A 22,328-nucleotide genomic window follows, 5' to 3' on the forward strand; every position below is an offset into this window, starting at 1 on the left:
GAGGAGAAATGTGTACCATCACGTTTCCGGCTTTGATAAAGGTCGGATTGTAGCCTATCACGATTGCGGTTTATCGTATCGAGACATTGCTGCTCGCGTTGGTCGAGATCCAATGACTGTTAGCAGAATATGGAATCAGTGGGTTCAGGAGGGTAATACGGAACGCATGGAAGCGTATCACTAGTAGTCGAGATGACAGGCATCTTATCCGCATGGCTGTAACGGATCGTGCAGCAACGTCTCGATCCCTGAGTCAACAGATGGGGACGTTTGTGAGACAACAACCATCTGCACGAACAGTTCGACTACGTTTGCAGCAGCATGGACTATCAGTGAGGAGACCAGGGCTGCGGTTACCCTTGACGTTGCATCACAGACAGGAGCGCCTGCGATAGTGAACGACGAACCTGGGTGCACGAATGGCAAAACGTCATTTTTTCGGATGAATCCAGGTTCTGTTTACAGCATCATGACGGTCGCATCCGTGTTTGGCGACTTCGCGGTGAACGCACATTGGAAGAGTGTATTCGTCATCGCCATACTGGCGTATCACCCGGCGTGATGGTATGGGGTGCCATTGGTTACACGTTTCGGTCAGCTCTTGTTCGCATTGATGGCACTCTGAACAGTTGAGGTTACATTTCAGATGTGTTACGACCCGAGGCTCTACCCTTTATTCGATCCCTGCGAAACCCGACATTTCAGCAGGATAATGTACGACCGCATGTAGCAGGTCCTGTACGGGTCTTTCTGGATACAGAAAATGTTCGACTGCTACCCTGGCCAGCACATTCTCCAGATCACTAACCAACTGAAAACGTCTGGTCAATGGTGGCCAAGCAACTGGCTCGTCACAATACGCCAGTCACTATTCTTGATGAACTGTGGTATCGTGTTGAAGCTGCATGGGCAGCTGTACCTGTACGCGCCATCCAAGCTCTGTTTGACTCAATGCCCAGACGTATCAAGGTCGTTATTACGGCCAGAGGTGGTTGATCTGGGTACTGATTTCTCAGGATCTATGCACCCAAAATGCGTGAAAATGTAATCACATGTCAGTTCTAGAATAATATATTTGTCAAATGAATACCCGTTTATCATCTGCAATTCTTCTTGGTGTAGCAATTTTAATGGTCAGTAGTGTATTTCGTCGGTGAGAGAGTAACCCTTGTCTTCATCCCTTCTCGTATTAGTCAGATATACAGTCCCACGATGTCGTTTAGTAAACTGAATAAGTGTGTATCAAATATCCGAACAGATATGCGATTGGACTGGAGAAATCTCAGTAGACAGAAATCAGTATATCGTTCATAGTCTGGACACATAATTAGAACCAAAGGTGACATTCAGCGTACCTCACTGTGTAGAGTAATAGGCGTCTGCTGTCTAGTTGTACATGTAAATGATGTGTTGGGTGATGTCTCTTACTTTATCAAGCTGTCCGCAGGCGATACAGTTAAGTCTAGGAGGGTAACTGCGTTATAACTCGTTAAGGAATACAGAGGAAGTTGCAGGTGGTCAAAAGATTTTCAACTGACGTCTAAAGTAAAGGTGCATTCTAATGTGAGTAAATGTACTACGTGGTCGGCGATCAGCCACTTCAGTCTATCACACCCCGGAGGTATGTAGGAGTTTTTGTTTGGAACGAAAATGTAAATGCACTTTAGTACGCTGTCTGTGAAGTTCGATGCTATCTTCCTTCGCACATGCACTAAAGTATTTCATGCCTAAGTCAAGGTAACCTGACGAGTAAAGTAAATAAGTCTCCCCCTGTGCGGAAATCACACAATTTTGCGAGCACTATGTGTAGCAGACACAGGGACATGTGGAAGTTTTGGTCTGTACATTTTCTTTTGTTTACAGTAAATTGTTTAGCTGTGGTGGTACAGCATTCGCAATTTGCAAATACGTTTGGTCACGTAACTGATAAGTGGGGAAGGCAGCTGCTAAACTCACAGTCCTGAGGAATTGTCATTCATACACCAAAGACTCTTATTTCTTGAGTATTGTTCAGCATTATGGCGCCCTAATCAAGTTAGATTAATGGAATAGACGGAAAATATTCAAAGAAGAGCTATAAGAGTCGTCATGGGCTTCGTTATTCGGTGTGGAAGTGCCATGGAAACGCTCGACAGTTTGCAGTGGAAGACGTTACAAAGAGCCCACGTTCAAAAATTTGTGTATAAAAATACTATTTCCTTCAACATACATTTCCCGTAATGATCGCAGCCTTAAAATTAGTCAAATTCTGGCCCATATGGAGGCGTACCGAGAATATTTCTTCACGCTTACAAACCGTGGATGGAACTCGCAGATGGAGAGGAGTGGGTGGAAATGACATTCGTAAACAATGCACGTTCCGCCGTACATCGCACGGTAACTTGCGGAATACAAATGTAGCTAAACGGCAAGAACTTTTAACATTGGTTGCGTCCAATAGAAAACCCCAAACGCCAACGTGGAAAAATGCTTCTAAGGAGACGCTAATTTATCTTACGTTAATGGTTGCAATTTATATAAAGATTCGGTGTCAGTCGGTGTTGATTGACAAGGGACACGGGGTAGGACAATCAGTGGCAGGACAGAGGGGGCGGCAAAGCTGGCAGGGTAGCGCGTCGTTGAGCGTGGAGTGACGACGCTGGCAAGGTGCCCGCCGGGGAGAGATATGGGCCGCAGTCTTTCTTCGGCTCTCGCCATCAGCGCACCTTAACGGCCGCCATCCAGAGTAGGCCGCAGCTTGCTCCACCTCAGCCACCAGCGACACGCTATTTTCCCACTCGCCAGGCTAACATGCGGCCCACCATGTAATCGTAATTTTCTCTATTGCATGCGGCGTTCTGTTGTAATGGGCCCGGAAATCGCTCCATCCTCGAGGTGTTACCCACCGTCAACATCTGGACCGCACGTTGCAGACACACGGAAACAATTAAATGATTAAGTTGGCACGATAACCGAGAGCTCTCGTCAGTCCCCATTGTGTCCTCGAAATTCTGCGCAACAGATTGCAAAAGATACCAATCGGTTGTCCGCCCCCGGTAGCTGAGTGGTCAGCGCGATAGAATGTCAATCCTACGGGCCCGAGTTCCATTCCCGGCTGGGTAGGAGATTTTCTCCGCTCAGGGACTGTGTGTTGTCCTAATCATCATCTTTTCATCCCCATCGACGCGCAAGTCGCCGAAGTGGCGTCAAATCGAAAGACTTGCACCCGGCGAACGGTCTACCCGACGGGAGGCCCTAGTCACACGAAATTTACATTTACCAATCGGTTATCAGAACTCAACAACTCGACTGCATTACGAGCAGCGACCGTATTGCACCACGTCGTTGAGACCTGTCACATGACGTGCAGTCGCCATGCAGATGATAGGCGTGCATGCACGGACGTCCCTCGTGAAGTGCTGTCAGCAACAAAAGGCGACCATTGTAGTACACGGTGCAGTGTGGTCCACTGCGATCTTACCGCAAGCTCTTTGAGACTGCCATGTATATGCCGGTCCGGTTAACAGTGCGTGTATTGGTGGCTGTTGATATAGAAATCGCGTGACTGTTGCGGTGGGTGGGGGAGGGGTTTTAGGCAGCTGATACACCCTGCTTCAAACGTGGTGCACAACACCGAGCACCTGATTACATACAGGCGACACCCGTCTTTGTCGGCAGTATCTCCTCCCATCCTCTCGCACTTTTAGAAGTTCCCATTTCTCCCGCCAGTAATGAAGCATCAGCGGCTTTTTCCAGCGAAGTTTTCAGGATCTGAAATAACGCACAGGGCGCTGTCTGCGTTGTTTACTCTGGATCACCGAGCGCCATCCAATCCGCAGAGTTAGGGTCAGAAGTGGAGACATGAGCAAGTGATGCAGTTTATTCTCCGTCATATGTTGTCTCAGTATAGGCGCAGGTGACGATACTAGCGTCGTATTGCACAGACAACGCAACACCCTTGCACTGATAACTGGACGCGATGCATGCAGCCGTAATGGTTTGGGAGATGAGGAACATCAGTTTCGACTCTCACAGCGTCTCGTGTTCCTCGTGATCACAGATACTGTATGTATCGTGCAGGATGTTGCAGCGCCTCGCCGCTCTGACGAGTTCCCTAGCCTTCCTGAACTCGCGCTTCGCACCTTCTGTACCTTGCCACTGTGATGTTCCGTTGGTCATTTACATGTCCTGTCTAGGTTATGAATGATCTTGATCTAGCTGACAGGCGATAGCTTTATGCAGGCTTGGCGATTCTCGTATCAATCAACGTTCATATTGTTCGTTGACAGAAAGATTCCTCGTAGCTTCAAAGTGATAGGCCAGTCACAACACAGGAACCATCCACTAAGCAGTCTTTACTAATGGAACAATGATCCTCTCTTCTATTTTACGACCATTGTGACACCAAGCGGTTTTCTGCTTCCTTTCGTTCTGAATAATTTACAATATCTTTCTGTATCATAAAATTAGAACTATAGAAATCAAATTGTGTGCCGCGCTCTATATTGTTACTTTTTACAGCACTTCTCATTAGAGAACATCTCCTATGATCCTCAATTGAAATAATATTTAGCTGATCTCCATATGTGGAAAGACTTATCGTCTTGTTGCATTTGGAGTGAATACAGAGTGTCATTTCAACTTCTCCAAAACCTAAAGAGATATTAGCATCTTATGTTCAAATGTGTGTGAAATCTTATGGGACAGTCCCTAAGCTTACACACTACTTAACCTAAATTATCCTAAGGACACACACACACACACACACACACATACACACGCACACACATGCCCGAGGAAGTACTCGAACCTCCGCCGGGACCAGCCGCACAGTCCATGACTGCAGCGCCCAGACCGCTCGGCTAATCCTGCGCGGCTAGCACCTCATCCGGCAACGTATTTCGCGTATATAATCTGAAAATGTGTGACTAGGTGCTTCTGTGGGTAAGTGTCACACTGCGAAACGTTAGGTTTTCAATATCCGTTCAGTTATTGCTTTTTTCACTTCCGACTTTGATCTGCTAATATGAAAAAAGCCGAATTGTTCCGAGGTTCACAATCCACGTTAAACTATGCATCTTCCTAAACAGGAAAAAGAGATACAAGATATTTGCATACAAGTTTCGTGCGAGGATTACAGTTCATCTAAAGGTGCTAAACCACCACGAGGGGCTCTTTTACAGAAACCAGAACGTGTATCAAAGCATAGGCTTTGAATGCAGACCTGAAATTCTGAGATTTATCGCTCAACACTTTCTCATTTAAATTGGAAACCTACTGGACAAAAGGAGTAAGATTTGATCGGTAAAAGAAAATTTTAATTTTTTACCGCTAACCCGTAGGAGCACCCACCGTAAGATCCCACGAATAGCCTCGTCCGGCCGCTGTGACAGAGCGGTTCCAGGCGCTTCCGTCTGGAACCGCGCTGCTGCTACGGTCGCAGGATCGAATCCTCCCCCGGGCATGGATGTGTGTGATGTCCTTAGGTTAGTTAGGTTTAAGATGTTCTATGTCCAGGGGACTGATGATCTCAGATGTTAAGTCCCATAGTGCTTATAGGCATTTAAACCATTTTTTGGAAGTGAACTCAGCAACATTATATTATCTACTTCATTTGCAAACTAATAATTATAGCTGTTAGGTTGGTTAGTAGCTACAAGTGGCAAGAGCAAGCCATTAATTCTTATTTTCCCCAAGGCAGCAAGTCAGGTGCTGAAGTGTGGACGCACCGGGGCAAAACTGTCAGTCTATACTGAGAGGCGTAGACCATTTAGTGGTGCAGCTGCAACCGTGCAGAAAATATCAGGTAGTGTATTACGTGACCTTTTGCGGGAAGACTGTTAAATGCAGAGAAAAAAGTAACTAACACACTGAAATGGGTACATATTAAGGTACCAATGATCACAACATCCTGTATATCGCAAGGCTACGATATGCGCAAGTGATGGCGGCGTATTTATTGCCATAAATAAATCTATTATCCAGTGAGGTTAGTACATATTCCAAATTTGAAATAATATGAGTAATGGTAAGCATTAAAGGTGGGGCAAACATGGTGATCGGATGGTTTTATAGACCTCCTGCGTCAGGATCTGCAGCGGCAGAGCGCTTCAGACACTACTATCGCGAGTAAGTGCTACTGTGGGAGTAATGGGGAAGGCTTCACTTGCCAAACACAGAATGGGAGAGCTATGCAAGTGAAACTGGTGCCAGAAAAAGGGATTCGTGTGAGATTGTTCTGAATGTATTGCCTGAAAATTGCTCGAGTAGATACTTAAAGAACCGTCGTGTATTGGCAATGTCTTAGACCATAGTAACTTACAGACCCAAACTTTTTGAAATCTGTTCATGTCGAGGAGGGAATCTGTGATCATAAGGCTGTGACAGCTTCAGTGACCGCGGACATTACAAGAAATGTTTAAAAAGGAACGAAAATTTTTGGTTAGCAAGCTTGGTAGGAGATTCAAAGTAGTCCATCTCAATTGTTTAACTCTGAGAACGAATATGTGGAACACAAATGGGAGAAACTCAAAAGTATTGTACGATATGACTTAGACAAATACGTACCGAGCAACGTTATGAGGGATGGAAAACGTCCATCGTGGTTCAATTGTAGTATTAGAAGTTTGCAGCGAAAGCGAAGTAAAATCTTAGAGGACAAACAGAAGATGAATGAAGTAAAAATGAGCATGGAAGGAACTTCAAAGCTAAGACGCGGAGAAGATGTGTCGTGGCCGGCTCGTTTGCCAAACTTGAAGCCTCTGGATTTTTTCTTGTGGGGATTCGTAAAAGACATTATTTATAAAGACGTTCCAACTACACCTGAAGACATGCGAGAGAGGATTGTCAGAGCATGTGCTTCGATAAGTGACGATGTGATAGGGAATACCACTCAGTCCATGATAATAAGACTGCAGCATTGCATTATATCAATTGTCATTGCTTCGAACACCTTCTGTAAATGGACGTTCATGCCACCTTTGTGGCTTTCGTTGACCTTCAAAGACCTTACTGTTACACGTCATTGGATTCGTCTCGACAGCCGCTATCAGAAAATAAGTACCACACTATTGCATCCCATAAAAAAAAGAAAGTTGACCTTCATATCTCTGAAGAGACCCCGCCCAGCAACAAAAAACCAACGTCATATTATGGCCCCCGTTGTCCCATTCAACTTTTGTCCCACAAACTTTTCAGCCTCTAACGTATTTTCATAGTTATTCTTGGTGGCAATAGTTAGTGACTCACCCTGTATTTTGTCCTCCCGCATACCGCAAGTCTCGTGAAATGATAGCGACTAGAAAATTCGATAAATTAGAGCTAATATGGTGATTTAGCGACAATCAATCTTCCCTTGTGCGATTCGCGAATCGATCAGGAAAAGTGAGTGAAGTTAGTGATATGAGAAATGCTCTCCGCAACACATCGAATGTGGCTTGTGGAGTGCAGATGTAGATGCAGATGCAGATGCAGAGACAGATCACATACCCGTATTGGGGAAGGAAATGGGTCATGTCCTTTTCAAAGGAACTAACCCTCCATACATCTCTACAGGGATTTTCTCCACAACGCGAATAGAGTGTGTTCACACTACACCGCCTCTTTCGGGGAAAAACCTAAAGAAAATGAAGCCTACGTGCTAGGACAACCTTCTCTGTAAATTGGTTGAGTAAGTTATTTAGATGCACATAGATTTCCTGTGTAATTTTTACTGAATGCTGAAGTTTTCTTCACATGGTTCCAACGTCATAAAGGAATATACGAAATGGGTTTACAGTGCTATAAGTTCCAGACAACGGTACAGCAGACTGCCGAAGTTCACTAGCTAATCTTCCTGCGGAAAAAATAGCTTTAGATCACACTACATTCTTATTTCATAGAACATAATACAGTGAAAACAAACGCAGTGCACAATTTCCCGCTTTCAGTGTCTGTGGAAAACACGACGACGGTGAGAATCGATCGTTGCTTTTCACAAAGATATAATACAGTGACACAGGTCATACTGATTTCTTGACTGCACATTTTGCTACCGTTCTGTCACTTTGTTTGTTGACTGCACTTTAGCTTGTGTATCTTCGGAGGACCTGCTATCCTTCTGGATCTGTCCCCGATTCTCACCATATGCTAATAGTCTGGAATCCCATATGTCTCCTTTTTGTTAACTGTGATATCTTGTCCCATTCAGTCATGGTGGCGGATCGCTTCTGAGGACTGTTCTGCAGTGGCATCTCCTCTTCATTCACAACGGGACTCCTCGATCATTCTGTTCCGTTTGGCTGCCCGCGCGATATTTGACGTTAATTGATGACACACGCGCTGCTGAAATCACACGTGTTCTCTGTCAGACGTGACGGAGTGGGCAGTAACGCTGTTTCTCCGTAAGCGCCAATGTGAAATGCGACCAGCGACCAATTATGTTTCGTTCAGACTGTGTGTGTGTGTGTGTGTGTGTGTGTGTGTGTGTGTTTGAAACGTACAGGTGCTCAACGGCGAGGTTATCGGCGCCCTTTCTCTCATTAAAACAAATCAATTTGAATAAAATCTCTAAAATTGCTGCACAAAGTGAGGAGAAAATCTGTAAAATGACACTCGTTCACCCACTCCGACCTCACTCCGGTTGAGCCACACAGTCACTGTATCTTACACGCCTGAAAACATCTGAGAAAGGATGAAAGGTGCTATACCTGGGATTCAAAAAGATGATAACCATAGAGGAGCTGAAAAAAGGCACAGGGAAATGTGACTGGCTGACCAATTACAAAAAGCGTGGGTGAGCCGGTCACTCTGTTAACACACTGAGAACATCTCCCTATAAATTTAGGAAATAAGTTGGACAAACCACAAAAGCTCTCCACATTCGTCTGAACGTTACTTAAAATAGAGGGCAGATCTGTTGGCATATCTGCCGCTACCCTTTGATCTAATAAAATGTCGCGAACAGTGATCTGCACGCCACAAGCACCACACATTGGAGGATCCTCTCTCCTGAGCAAGAAGCCAGGCGTCATAGGGCTGTGGCCTACGCGAAGACGATTCCAGCCACTCATCCTCCCATCGACGAAAGACTCTGTATCCCTACTGCGGGCCGGTAGCATGCAGGGGATAGCACACCGAACTAACCGAGGATCGCAACACGCCTTCTTGGCTGCTACATCCGCCCTTTCGTTCCCAACAATATCCATGCGTTCTGGCACCCAGCAGATCACCTCCTTACCATGCCTTTGTAGTCGGAGGAGGGAATCCTACAAGATCTGGACAATCACAGAGGGTGGGATTATTGATAGTTGAGAGCTCCAGCTTTAGGCGCGTTATGGGGCCCCTTATGATGTGGCTGCCAAGAAGGGAAAGAAAACCAATGTGCAATCCGTGTGCATACCGGGTGGAGTCATTCCAGATGTGGAACGGGTCCTCCCGCATGTCATGAGGAGCACAACGTATAGCCAACTGCAGGTGGCTGCTCACGTCGGTACCAATGATGTGTGTCGCTTTGGATCAGAAGAGATTCTCTCTGGTTTCGAGCGGCTAACAGAAGTGGTAAAGGCTGCCAGTCTTTCTTGCACGATGAAAGCATAGCTAACCATTTGCAGCATAGTCGGCAGGACCGACTGCGGACCTCTGGTACAGAGCCGAGTGGAGGGTCTGAATCAGAGGCTCCGACGGTTCTGCGACCGTGTAGGTTGCAGACTCCTCGACTTGCGCCAAAGGGTGATTGGGTTTCGGGTTCCGCTGAATAGGTCAGGTGCCCACTATATGCAGGAGGCGGCTACACGGGTAGCAGGGGCTGTGTGGCGTGGACTGGGCGGTGCCTCTTATTAGCAGGGGCTGTGTGGCGTGGACTGGGCGGTGCCTCTTATTACTTGTGAGGAAAGTGATTTTAACTAACAACATTTTATGCCCTTTAGCACTAAAACTTTGGCGCATTCAAAGTAGAAACAATTCAAAGCAAAATAAAGTATTTTACAAGTTCCAAATTATATGCCTCTATCTTTACCCGTGAAATAAGTAATTTAACTAGCAAGATTTATATGCTTTAACACTGAAACTTAGGCACATTCAAACAGGAACAAGTTAGTGGTTCTTCATAAAAAGGATACTCTGTCTTTAGCACATTTAGGATAGGATACTGCTTGGTTTCATGCACAGGACAGTTTCAAAGTACAAACACGAATTTTTATCACTGAAATTATTATTGAAAACTACTCACACACAAGCATACTAGTTCATACTGGTATACATATCTGATTTCCAAAGTTGGTGAAGCAGTGGCGCAGTAGTGGTAGCAAGTACGTGGCGGTGATCTTGTCTCACCTCTGGCGGATTAATGCTCTATTCAAATCTTCTTGGCGACGTATTAATCATTTTAGAGCCATTCCAAACTGCGATAGCACCATTTTTCAGCCGAAAGCACATCCGAGTCCATTCCATCATAAATCGGTTCCTGAATGCCTCACTTGGCACCCGCGGTGCTGACTGTACAACTGCTGGCCACTGACTGCGTTATGTGCTTTCTCTCTCTTGCCGCGAGATTGACCGCCACTTCCACCTTTTCCCGCGCCAAACCACGTCCGTAGCGGAGGGGGTTCCCTACACCTTTTCCTTTCTTATAATACAACTTCCCAAAGTATGAACCAGTTTTCTAGATATAATTTCTCTTTTATAAACAGGCATATTTTATAAAGTTTCATTATTTAAGCACACTGTTAAGTTTCTATATTACATATATTACACATATCAACTTCCCTTTCACAACTCAATGAACTTAATCAGTGAAGAACAACTACTTCATGGTTACATACACATAATTACATTGTATAAACTACTTACAATCGATAATGGTGTTACAAGTTAGTGCACAGAATCCTGCAACGGCAACACTTTCGCAATTATGGACGGCTATAGAGGCAGCATGGCTTAGTATCTCTGCAGGAGACTTCAACGAATTGTTGAGTCCATGCCACGTCGAGGTGTAAAGGAGGTCCGACACGACATTAGGAGGCTGCCCACTCCAGTGTACACTACGTACAGCACGAATGGAGTGGAACATTGGTTGGAATTTTTCCCAAAAACTGGACAAGGCATTCATTCGCCTGAAGTGAACACCAGGGTAATATTCCTCTCGTACAGAAGTTCAGTGTATTAAACAATGCGTCACAGCGCTTTTTTTATATTCGTATGAAAAAGCCAGATGTTTGGCAGGAAAAAACATGGGTACTTGCGTGTTCGAACCTAAAAGTCCTTTACTATTACCAGTCACTGTTTATTTATCTCCACGACGCGTTTCAAAGATTTAAACCTCCATTATCATGTGGATTTTACATTTCTTAGTATGACATGTGTGTGTGTTTACGATTTTTTGGAGGAACGTATGGCACTGTCAGGCGCATCTACATCTACATCTACATGGTTACTCTGCTATTCACACTTAAGTGCCTGGCAGAGGGTTCATCGAACCATTTTCATACAACTTCTCTACCATTCCACTCTCGAATGGCGCGTGGAAAAAAGGAACACCTAAATCTTTCTTTCAGAGCTCTGATTTCTCTTATTTTATTATGATGATCATTTCTCCTTACGTAGGTAGGTGTCAACAAAATATTTTCGCATTCGGAAGAGGAAGCTGGTGATTGAAATTTCGTAAATAGATCTCGCCGCAAAGAAAACCGCCTTTGTTTCAGTGACTGCCACCCCAACTCGCGTATCATATCAGTGACACTCTCATCCCTGTTGCACGATAACACGAAACGAGCTGCCCTTCTTTGCACATTTTCGATGTCTTCCGTCAGTCCTACCTGGTAAGGATCCCATACCGCGCAGCAATATTCCAGCAGAGGACGGACAAGTGTAATGTAGGCTATCTCTTTAGTGGGTTTGTCGCACCTTCTAAATGTTCTGCCAACAAAGCGAAGTCTTTGTTTCGCCTTCCACACAATATTAGCTATGTGGTCTTTCCAATTTAAGTTGCTCGTAAGTGTAATTCAAAAATGGTTCAAATGGCTCTGAGCACTATGGGACTTAACTGCTGAGGTCATCAGTCCCCTAGAAAAAAAATGGTTCAAATGGCTCTGAGCACTATGGGACTTAACATCTGTGGTCATCAGTCCCCTAGAACTTAGAACTACTTAAACCTAACTAACCTAAGGACATCACACACATCCATGCCCGAGGCAGGATTCGAACCTGCGACCGTAGCAGCCCCGCGGTTCCGGACTGCAGCGCTAGAACCGCACGGCCACCGCGGCCGGCTCTAGGTATTTAATGGCGAAACAAAACACTATTTCAGAACATGGTTTTGGGTTTTTTACAAAAAAAACTCAACCTATAGCTAACGGTAAAAATAAAACAAGTAAAACAGAGTACCTCCAGTGGTCACAGGTTCCTTTCACTGCTGTAACACATCATATGTATACTGTCATATTTGGTGACAAATTGGCGTCTGGAAACAGGTTGGTTGGTTGGTTTGGGGGATCAAAGGGACCAGACTGCTACGGTCATCGGTCCCTGGAAACAGGTGCAAGGATCATACAGGGTGTCGCAGCTATCTTGTCCACCCAAAATATCTCTGGAACAATAACAGCTATTGGAAAACGACTTTCACCGGTATCAATGTAGGGCTGGGGGCCATAAATGTACATATTTGGAAACATTCTAAAACGAAAGCATATGTGTTTTTTAACACAAACTTATGTTTTTTTTAAATAGACCTCCTATATTTTTTCTTCAGCAATCCATAGCATGACAAAGCACATACACAATGTCGTTGATTGCATCGCAATATTCCCATTACATCCCGAGATATTAAGACGCGAAGTTGACGCTTGAAACACCCGACATGCGCTGCTAGCACACGTCCTGAGGCTCAGGCGTGAACCCCATGCTGCCCGTAATCGCGATGTGATTGACATGTGTAATCACACTTCCATACTTATCAAGAGGTCCGAAACGAATAATACGGTCTGCTGCCATCCTGCATTAACGTCGTACATTCCAGCAGGTATTTATCCCATAGGCTAGGGGTGATGCGGTTCTGTAACACATCTGTGTACCGCAACATTAGTCACAAAGTTAACTTCGCTTATCGTTAATCCGTTACTAAATAGGTAATTCCGTTCAACGTTAAAACTTTACTTTACTGTAGATCTAGCGCAAGTGACAGTTAATCATTCACTCGTAACAGTAAAATTCATGTTGATGGTTTTAGTGAAACGAGCAAGTGGACTACAAGTTTTACCGTTGTTTAGTTAAAAATGTTTTGATTTGGGAAGTTCAGGTAGGACATAGAAGATGAATGTAAACATGTTTAACCAATTAGTTTTATTATCACATAATGATCAATGTTATGTTTATCTAATGCGTGAAACGACAAATTGTTGCAAACAAATGTTTCTTAACATCACTGGGTAAAATGGCCCTTTGTAGAAACTTCCACTGTGATACCAGCAATACATACTAAACATAGAGTTCACATCTCATGCTCAAAGTGATGCCCATTGGCTTGCATACATAGCGTCACTCTGCGGATGAAGGATGCCCTACTTCGTGCTACTGTTTCCTCTTTGATGGCTGTACAAGCATCAACAATGCGTTGCTTCATGTCCTCTGGTGTTGTTGGTTCATGTTGGTAAACAGCATCCTTCACTGCTCCCTAAAGAAAATAAACCAGTGGTGTAAGGTCCGGAGATCGGGCAGGCCACCTAACTGGGCCACCTCCTCCAATCCACGTACCAGGGAACTTACGGTTCAGAAGTCGTCGTAAGGCGTTATGTGCAGGGCATCCGTCATGCTGATACCACATGACCATTCTCCGGTTCAGAGGTACGGTGTCCAAGAGAACAGGAAGATTGTGTCGTATAAATCTCGAGTATTGTATGCCATTTTGGGTGCCATTTATAAAGAAAGGTCCGATAATGGTATCTCCAATAATCCCACACCAAAGATTAACTTTCCACGGACGTTGATGCTCTACCTGACGGAGCCATTTTGGATTGTCTGCGGACCAATAATGCATATTCCTCATATTGACAATTCCTTTGTTGGAGAATGATGCCTCGCCGGTAAAGAGAACATCTGCAAAAAAATTTGGATTAGTCAGAAGTTTTTTCTGAGCCCACCGACAAAATGTTACCCTATTGCGGAAGTCATTTCCATGAAGATCCTGGTGTAAAAGAACATGGTAAGGATGAAATTTATGACGTTTAAGTAGACGCTGTGCACTTGATTTCGACACACCAACTTCACGTACAATTTGACGTGGGCTGATTTGAGGATTCACAGCTATGGTAGCGAGCACAGCAACTTCAGCACGTTCATCTGTGCGTGTTCTAGGACGATGTCGAGGTCTTGGATTTAAGCTTGCCGTTTCACGTAGACGAGATGTGAGACGACCAAACATCCGGCACGAAGGCGATGGTTTGTCAGGGAATCGTCTTCTGTACAGTCGTTCTGCCTGAACAGCATTTCGTCCACCTACAACAGGGTACAGTACAGGTATGTAGAGTAGGGTAGAAAACAGACATATTAACTTAATAATCATAATGTTCGCTAACAGTACTATCAACAAACAAGCAATCTCATAACGTATTTCCCGTCAACGTACATTCTCCATAGATCAGCAGCATTTCTACCATATCTTCATGTGTGTACATTATACTGTACAGTATAAGTTCCACAACACAACGTTTATTCACAATGTGTACTACCTCCGTGCCGTCACTAGATTACTCTGATGCACGACTACACTGGCAAACGGTGTACTGCACGCCAAAGCAACAACAAATGGGATGCTCGGAGGGTGGTGGAGTACAGGAGTTTGCATGGGTCGCAAATCATAAACAGGGCGAAGTGGTAGCTGTGGCAGTAGTGGGAACTACGTTGAACACTTGACTAAGTAGAGCCAGGCCCTGCGCGACAGGCACAATGGGTCATATAACGCATTAGACAAACCTTATTTTGGGTGTGCAGGATAAATAAGACAACCTGACGGGTGTACACCGATCGGTACTGGTTCATATTGTGTACGTAGATACGTAAAACGTGCAAGAGGGAAACCATTATGTGCTTATGAGAGTTGATGGCAGCAGACCGTATTATTCGTTTCGGACCTCTTGATAAGTATGGAGGTGTGATTGAACATGTCAATCACATCGCGATTACGGGCAGCATGAGTTTCACGCTTGAGCCTCAGGACGTGCGCTAGCAGCGCATGTCGGGTGTTTCAAGCGTCAACTTCGTGTCTCAATATCTCGGGATGTAATGGGAATATTGCGATGCAATCAACGCCATTGTGTATGTGATTAGTCATGCTATGGATTGCTGAAGAAAAAATATAGGAGGTCCATTTAAAAAAACATATGTTTGTGTTAAAAAGCACATATGCTTTCGTTTTAGAATGTTTCCAAATATGTAAATTTATGGGCCCCAGCCCTACATTGATTCCGGTGAAAGTCGTTTTCCAATAGCTGTTATTGTTCCAGAGATATTTTGGGTGGACAAGATAGCTGGGACACCCTGTATAGCAGAAGAGAAATATTATCACAATGTACAAGGAAGATACATCATAACAACATTATTACAGAATAAGTTTTAAAACATGTTGGACATCTTTGTTTAGAGGTGCTGAGTACATGCGTTGGAATACATACTGTATTTCAGGTGGTATATAAATCCGATTTTGTCATATTTATATAGCTAGTTTAAGCTATGTAAACCTAACAAAATCGGATTTATACACCGCCTGAAATATGAATTCCAAAGCATGTATTCAACACCTCAAAACAAAGATGCCCAAAATCCTTTAAAACTTATTCTGTAATAATATTGTTATTATGTACATTTCTTGTACTTTTTGATAATGTTTCTCTTCTGCTATGTAATCCTTGCACCTGATAGTTTCCAGACGCCATATTTGTTACAAAATATGACAGTATACATATGATGTGTTACGACAGTGAAAGGAACCTGTGACCACTGGAGGTAATCTGTTTACTTTATTTATTTTTGCCGTTAGATATACGTTTAATTTTTGTCAAAAAACCCAAAACCATGTTCTGAAATAGTGTTTTGTTTCTGCACTAGACAGTTCCATAAGTTCCTCCAAAAAATCGTAACACAACACACCCACGCACACGCACACACACACACACACACACACACACACACACACACACACACACACTAAAACTAAACTCCGTCCGAACAGGTCTTGGAAGGCCCAACGGTACCGACCGGCCGCCGTGTCATCCTCAGACTACAGGCGTCATTGGATGCGGATATGGAGGGGCATGTGGTCACCACACCGCTCTCCCGGCCGTATGTCAGTTTACGAGACCGGAGCCGCTGCTTCTTATCAAGTAGCTCCTCAGTTTGACTCACAAGGGATCAATGCACACCGCTTGTCAACAGCGCTCAGCAGACCGGACGGTCACCCATACAAGTGCTAGCCCAGCCCGACACCGCTTAGCTTCGGTGATCTGACTGGAACCGGTGTTAACACTGCGGCAAGGCCGTTGGCACATATGTCATACTAACAAATGTAAATCCATGTTGTGATGGAGGTTTAAACCTTTGAAACGAGTCGTGGAGATAAATAAACAGTGACTGGTAACATTGAACTTGTTGTTCCATTTGATGTCAATAACAGTCACGGTAAATTCTAACCTAAAATGTTCGCAGTTAAGAGTCCTTTGCATTGATTTCTTGCCACACCTAAATCTTGCCGAAGAACGAAGTGATGGCACCATTTGGTACTTATCCACCCCAATACAGTTGAGCAGCCCCAACAAGAAACTGGTTTTCAGCGATAAGTGCACCTCGCAACATTCGATTATGGAAACCTTGTTTTCTCTGTTCTAAGAATGATTATATTTATAATTTGTTTCCTTTTTTCATAACAGTAGAAACGTTTTCTTAATATGGCTGTACAGTTGAATTACTCGTAAACACAAAGTGTTGATAATATAGCTCATATAAAAACTTTATTGAAGTGTCAGTTGTAATGTAGAATACTATGTGCTATTAAGTAAATTGTTGATTGTGTGACGTAGAAACATTTACGGTTGAAGAGAAGACAATAATAAACTGCTTTTCTCAATACAGAATCTTCAAAAGCCGTTTATTATTGAAGCAAACACGAACTCAAACAGTGAGATAACCAAGAGAAAAATCACTGCAAGCTGCAGCTGCTTAGAAAGGTAGTAATAAATTTATGAGCCAAAATACTATGATCACCCACTAAACAAGGTGTTGCTCGACCTTTGGCTCGCAATACGGCAGCGTATGAATTCCCGGTTATGTTTCCAGAAGTACGAGACACCAGATGTCCACCCAGAGGCCACGCAATTCCCTAAAATTACGGACAGGTGGTTTGTGGGTGGGAATCTAGGTTCCGATAGCGTCCCAGATGTGTCCATCGGGTTCAGATCAGACGAATTTGTTAGCCAAGACATCAGCGTGAGTTCCCTTATCGTACTCCTCAAACCACTGTGGCTTATCAGTGTATTTCGTGTACACAATTCGCTGCTAGCGATGACAGTCAAGACATCTGCCTAAGGAATTCTACGATCGACGGGGGATCGAATATCGGACCCCAGAATCTATAGTTACTCACACAGTCGCTAAGTGACTAGCGTATGTGTGAATGAAGCACGTCAATCGAAAAAGGAAGAAGGAAAACTAGGTTACTAGGACTGAACTTCCTGTCGGCGTTCGGATAGTGCAGGAACGGGAAAAGAAATCGGCCGTGACCTTTCGAAAGCAACCGTCACGGTACTTCCTTTAAGCGGTTTGGTGAAACCGTGTTGAAACAACAACGAGCGTAGGAGGGGGAGTGGAGCGCTCGGTGTTTCCGACTGAGGTTCTTTTGGGCTGACATTATTTTCCAGATTTTCTTTTTATTATTTCTTTTCGCTTTTCTCAGATACCATCAACAGTTTCCCAGAAGCTGCCGGCGTCCCTTGAGTGAGCCAGGTACTACAAGCAAGAATCCGTACGGGACACGACCTGCGCGGTGTCCGTGGGAACGACGTCGCACACCCCACCGACTGCCGGGGGAGAAAAAAAAAGACGCACGGAAAGCGGATCACTCTTGCTCTCCAACAGAGATCTTACAAGTAACTGGGTCTCACTTCAAGAAATATCACCGCTGTCCGACTACGTTTCAAAAGAGGCAAAAACAACCAGTGGAACTTCGCCCTTAAGTAATCAGAAAAATATTAATGAGGTCCTGACCTCAATAAATATCAAACATGAAACCAACAAGCACAATGGATAAGAAACTAGCGTTCGCCGTTAGGCAGTGATATAGTTAGCATGTCTCCATGTAGCCACTTTGTATCGAAAATTACAAGACATTAAGTAGACAAAGTAGCGGCCGTTCTAACTACTCCCAAGCTACTTAAACTAGAGCGCTCACGATTAGTTACCTTAACAAGCTAGGCGTCGCTTATAACTATGCCAGTAGGTCCTTATGATGAACTATGACTACGTTAAAAAACCTGACCCCTTTATAACAGGCACTAGCCTAACAGTGAAACCCGCACTACAGCGATAGCCATCACTACAGAATAAGAACAGTCCTCGTTGTAGGACTTTGCAGATGAAAATATTAAGACTGCCACTAAGAAAAGAGGACGATGGCGACAACGAACACGCATCCGTCGTTCCTTAGGTAGTATGTGCCTGAACGTAACTAGTATGGGCACGTCCGTAAAATAAGCAACATTGTCAAATGTAGAACATATTAATACAACTATAAGGAGGTCGGTTCTTAAAACTAATCAAAACGCACAACGGCAATCCTGAAGCTAAATGCTGATCAGTAGACGAGAGATGCCAAAATCACACTTGAGACAAATACAGAGGAACACAAGGCAGCGACACAGTTAAGCACACGAACGTTCGTCCAACAACGAACAACAAGATCATAACAAAACACAGCCAGTCAAACTTAATACTCTCTCGGACACGGCCTCCGCAAACCACATATCGCCAGATGACGCCACTAAGTGGCCATCTAACGCACGGCGGTGCCTTCAGTCTTACCGAAATTCCTCACGGAACTAACGTGAGACTTTCAGGTCGTGCGCTCGAAAGACATGCAACCTATTTCCACGTCAATTAAATCAGTGCTCGTATCATATCACTGAGATACGCAATCAGATGTCAAACAGAAGCTACAGGATTTCAACACAAGCTAATATAAGACATCAGACGGTGAAACTATAAGCCACTCTTCTCTCACGTAGCTGGGGTACCAAAACACACACAACATGTGTGCTTAATCACCGATCACACATCACAGTGCAACCACTCGCAGTGGAGCTATAATCGATTCTCGAACGTGTGATACAAGATAGATCACGAAAACATACTTTATTTTATTCATTGTGGTTAGAGAGCACCGCAGATGTTTCCGTAAATTACACTGCAGGAAATACCACAACCAACCACAAGTTTTTTTAAAAAATGTTTTTATTTCACCGTTACTAGTTACGGATCCGAGCCCGTCGTCAGACGGTAACATTAATTTCTGTGCAAGTTTTACATTTGTGTCCCCAACGAAATTTTTGTGATTTTATAGTCTTACACTTACATATGCTATATCCGTTGTAGGAAAAGCCCTCCTTTACATACTACAAGACAGGTTTAATTTTCTTTTACGATCTATGCCGATCAGTGAATTGAACTAAATACAAAATGGCAGATACATTTCTTTTCGTCGCTGCCACAACGGAGAGATAGGAAGCCTGTTACATCAACAACTAAATAAATCAGTGCACACCTCGACGATACGACGAAGAAAATTTCACCGCTGCTACAATAGACGACTCATACTGCCCGCAATATTCCGATTGAAATTGCTAGACAGTGATGTCTGTCACTTGCCACTACAGTGCTGCCACATCGGCTGCCGACTACTGCTCAGTTATAAGTGACACACGGACACGGTGTGTCCCCTCACAAATACTGTTGTGTAACGCGGAGCAATGTCGCCAGCCGGCGCCACGAAGTATGACGCAAATGCTCTGTCGGACAGTTGGTATTAAGTTACCAACGACTGAACTGCGACAGAGAACTCGTTTTATAACTCTGAATTTAAACTCCTGACTTAACCTACCCAAAACCGCATGATGTGCTGTGTATCGGAGAAAACGGCGGTCAACAATTTTCGACAGAACTAAAATCGCGATCGCTTGGTTCATGGCGATTAAAGCTCGCGTCTACCTCCGCACAAACTCAAGATAGAGGAATTTCAGTTTCAGCGCTAACAGCAAGCTGTAAATTCTCTTTATCACTGATTGGTTCAAATGGCTCTGAGCACTATGGGACTCAACTGCTGAGGTCATTAGTCCCCTATAACTTAGAACTAGTTAAACCTAACTAACCTAAGGACATCACAAACATCCATGCCCGAGGCAGGATTCGAACCTGCGACCGTAGCGGTCTTGCGGTTCCAGACTGCAGCGCCTTTAACCGCACGGCCACTTCGGCCGGCTTATCACTGATTCTCTGAAACTATCCTCACACTGGTTACACAAGCTATCGTATTGGCAACTGATTAGAAGTCCTGGTTGCCACTTGGCTAGAGGTTATAAGCGACAGAGGCAAATACCATACGAAATAAAAGCGACAGGAAGAAAAATAAGAGGAAATAAAAAAGTCAGTAAAATGGTGAAAATGACACGGCAGTGTTAGAAATAAAAAGTTACTGTTAAACAAATTAATTGAATAAAAATAACATTCAGAGTCACCTTCATTAGAATTTATAAACAGTTGACTAAATTAGAACCCACAACCTTCTACTTACCAAGTTTGTATTCTTACCACTGCGCTACGCCATTAAATTGGAATTTACTCATATTTATGACTTTGCTGACACAGTCCCAGCGATGAATTGCAACTTTAAAATGTTCGGCATCACGCAATGTCGTACGAAGCTTATGTAACATAAGTTGATTCCTGTGATCATAATATCTGCATATGTGATGCTGAATGGCATCTTGTGCGAAAAGATACATTAGTGTTTGGTTAATGCTGTGTATGAAACGTTTGTATTTCTGAAGCATTTTTGTGGGTATGTGTGTGTGCCGGTCGGTGTGGCCGAGCGGTTCTAGGCGCTTCAGTCGGGAACCGCGTGACCGCTACGGTCGCAGGTTCGAATCCTGCCTCGTGTGATGTCCTTAGGTAGGTTAGGTTTAAGTAGTTCTAAGTTCTAGGGGACTGATGACCTCTGATGTTAAGTCCCATAGTGCTCAGAGCCATTTGAACCATTTTGTGCGTGTGTGCGCGCGCGCGCGCGCGCGCGCGCGTGTGTGTGTGTGTGTGTGTGTGTGTGTGTGTGTGTGTGTGTTGTCTTAGGTGTGGTTATCATGTCTGATGAAACGTAAAGTAAAAGGCCCAGACTGAGGAATCGGGATCCAAACTCATCAAGAGAAATCCAGACAAGGAACTGGAAGTGAACTGGCCATTTGTTGTGGCTATTTGGCGACGACGAGCAGTTCGGGCGTGAGGTTGAGCGCTCTGATTGCAGGAAGACAGCTCCACTGCGTTAAGTGTCAACTATCAAGTAATTTTAATCGGATTGTAGCTCCGCACTATAGCGTGTCTAGAGAGAGAAAACGCGCCCTCCCAGGTCGCGGCATGCGCGAGCTCGGGAAAGGAGCCGCCAGTGAGAATCACACTGACAGACAGCGCCGCACACGGGAAATGGCGGGATTTTTAAAATTCGCGCGAGGTAGGACCGCACGGAACACATGCGAAACGTGAATCAAGGGTGTCCTCCCGGCTATGAGTGCTACTGCCTCAGCCATCTCGTGAATCTACGTTTTGCGGTCATAAGACAAAATGTTACGGTGAACCAGTTTAAACGTGCACAACGTTACTCTGTTTAAATATGAGCAACCGCTTCAGTCGCTCTCTCGTGGTACCACAATGGTGAACACTTTGTTTTTGTATTCGGGGGCTGCGGTTTTCAAATTCTTGTTCCGAAATTCTGATTTAGAGTTTCCGTGCTTTTACTAGATATATTGAGACAATTCAGGATGACTCCTAAGATCATTTCTTGTCCAGCTGAGCTAGTGTTCTGTCTGTAATGTCGTCGACGTAATCTCTAAACGATTCCAACATCCAATGTTAACTATTACTTTTCCTGTTTATTAAGTAGCTGTCATCGTTGAAAAATTTTGTTCTTCCTTATTTTTAAGGTATAACGTTCGATCTAAAACTACTGTAAGACTTCTTCTTGCAAGAGTGAAAGGTGTTCAACTGACTGACGGCCTATGGCCTTCGAAGCATTTTCAAAGTAATGTGGCGCGCAGATTTTGCGCTGTTCTGAGATACAGAGTGATTGTAAC

The 22,328-nt window shown here is 44.2% G+C and overlaps 1 protein-coding gene across 1 annotated transcript in view; it reads left to right on the forward strand.

Annotated features, from left to right (window-relative positions):
• LOC126249498 (uncharacterized) overlaps positions 1–22,328 on the forward strand; it is a 983,368-nt gene that overhangs the window by 909,266 nt on the left and 51,774 nt on the right. The window lies entirely within an intron of this gene.

The sequence above is a fragment of the Schistocerca nitens genome, chromosome 3 (genome assembly GCF_023898315.1).
Source record: "Schistocerca nitens isolate TAMUIC-IGC-003100 chromosome 3, iqSchNite1.1, whole genome shotgun sequence".
Lineage (NCBI taxonomy): Eukaryota > Metazoa > Arthropoda > Insecta > Orthoptera > Acrididae > Schistocerca > Schistocerca nitens.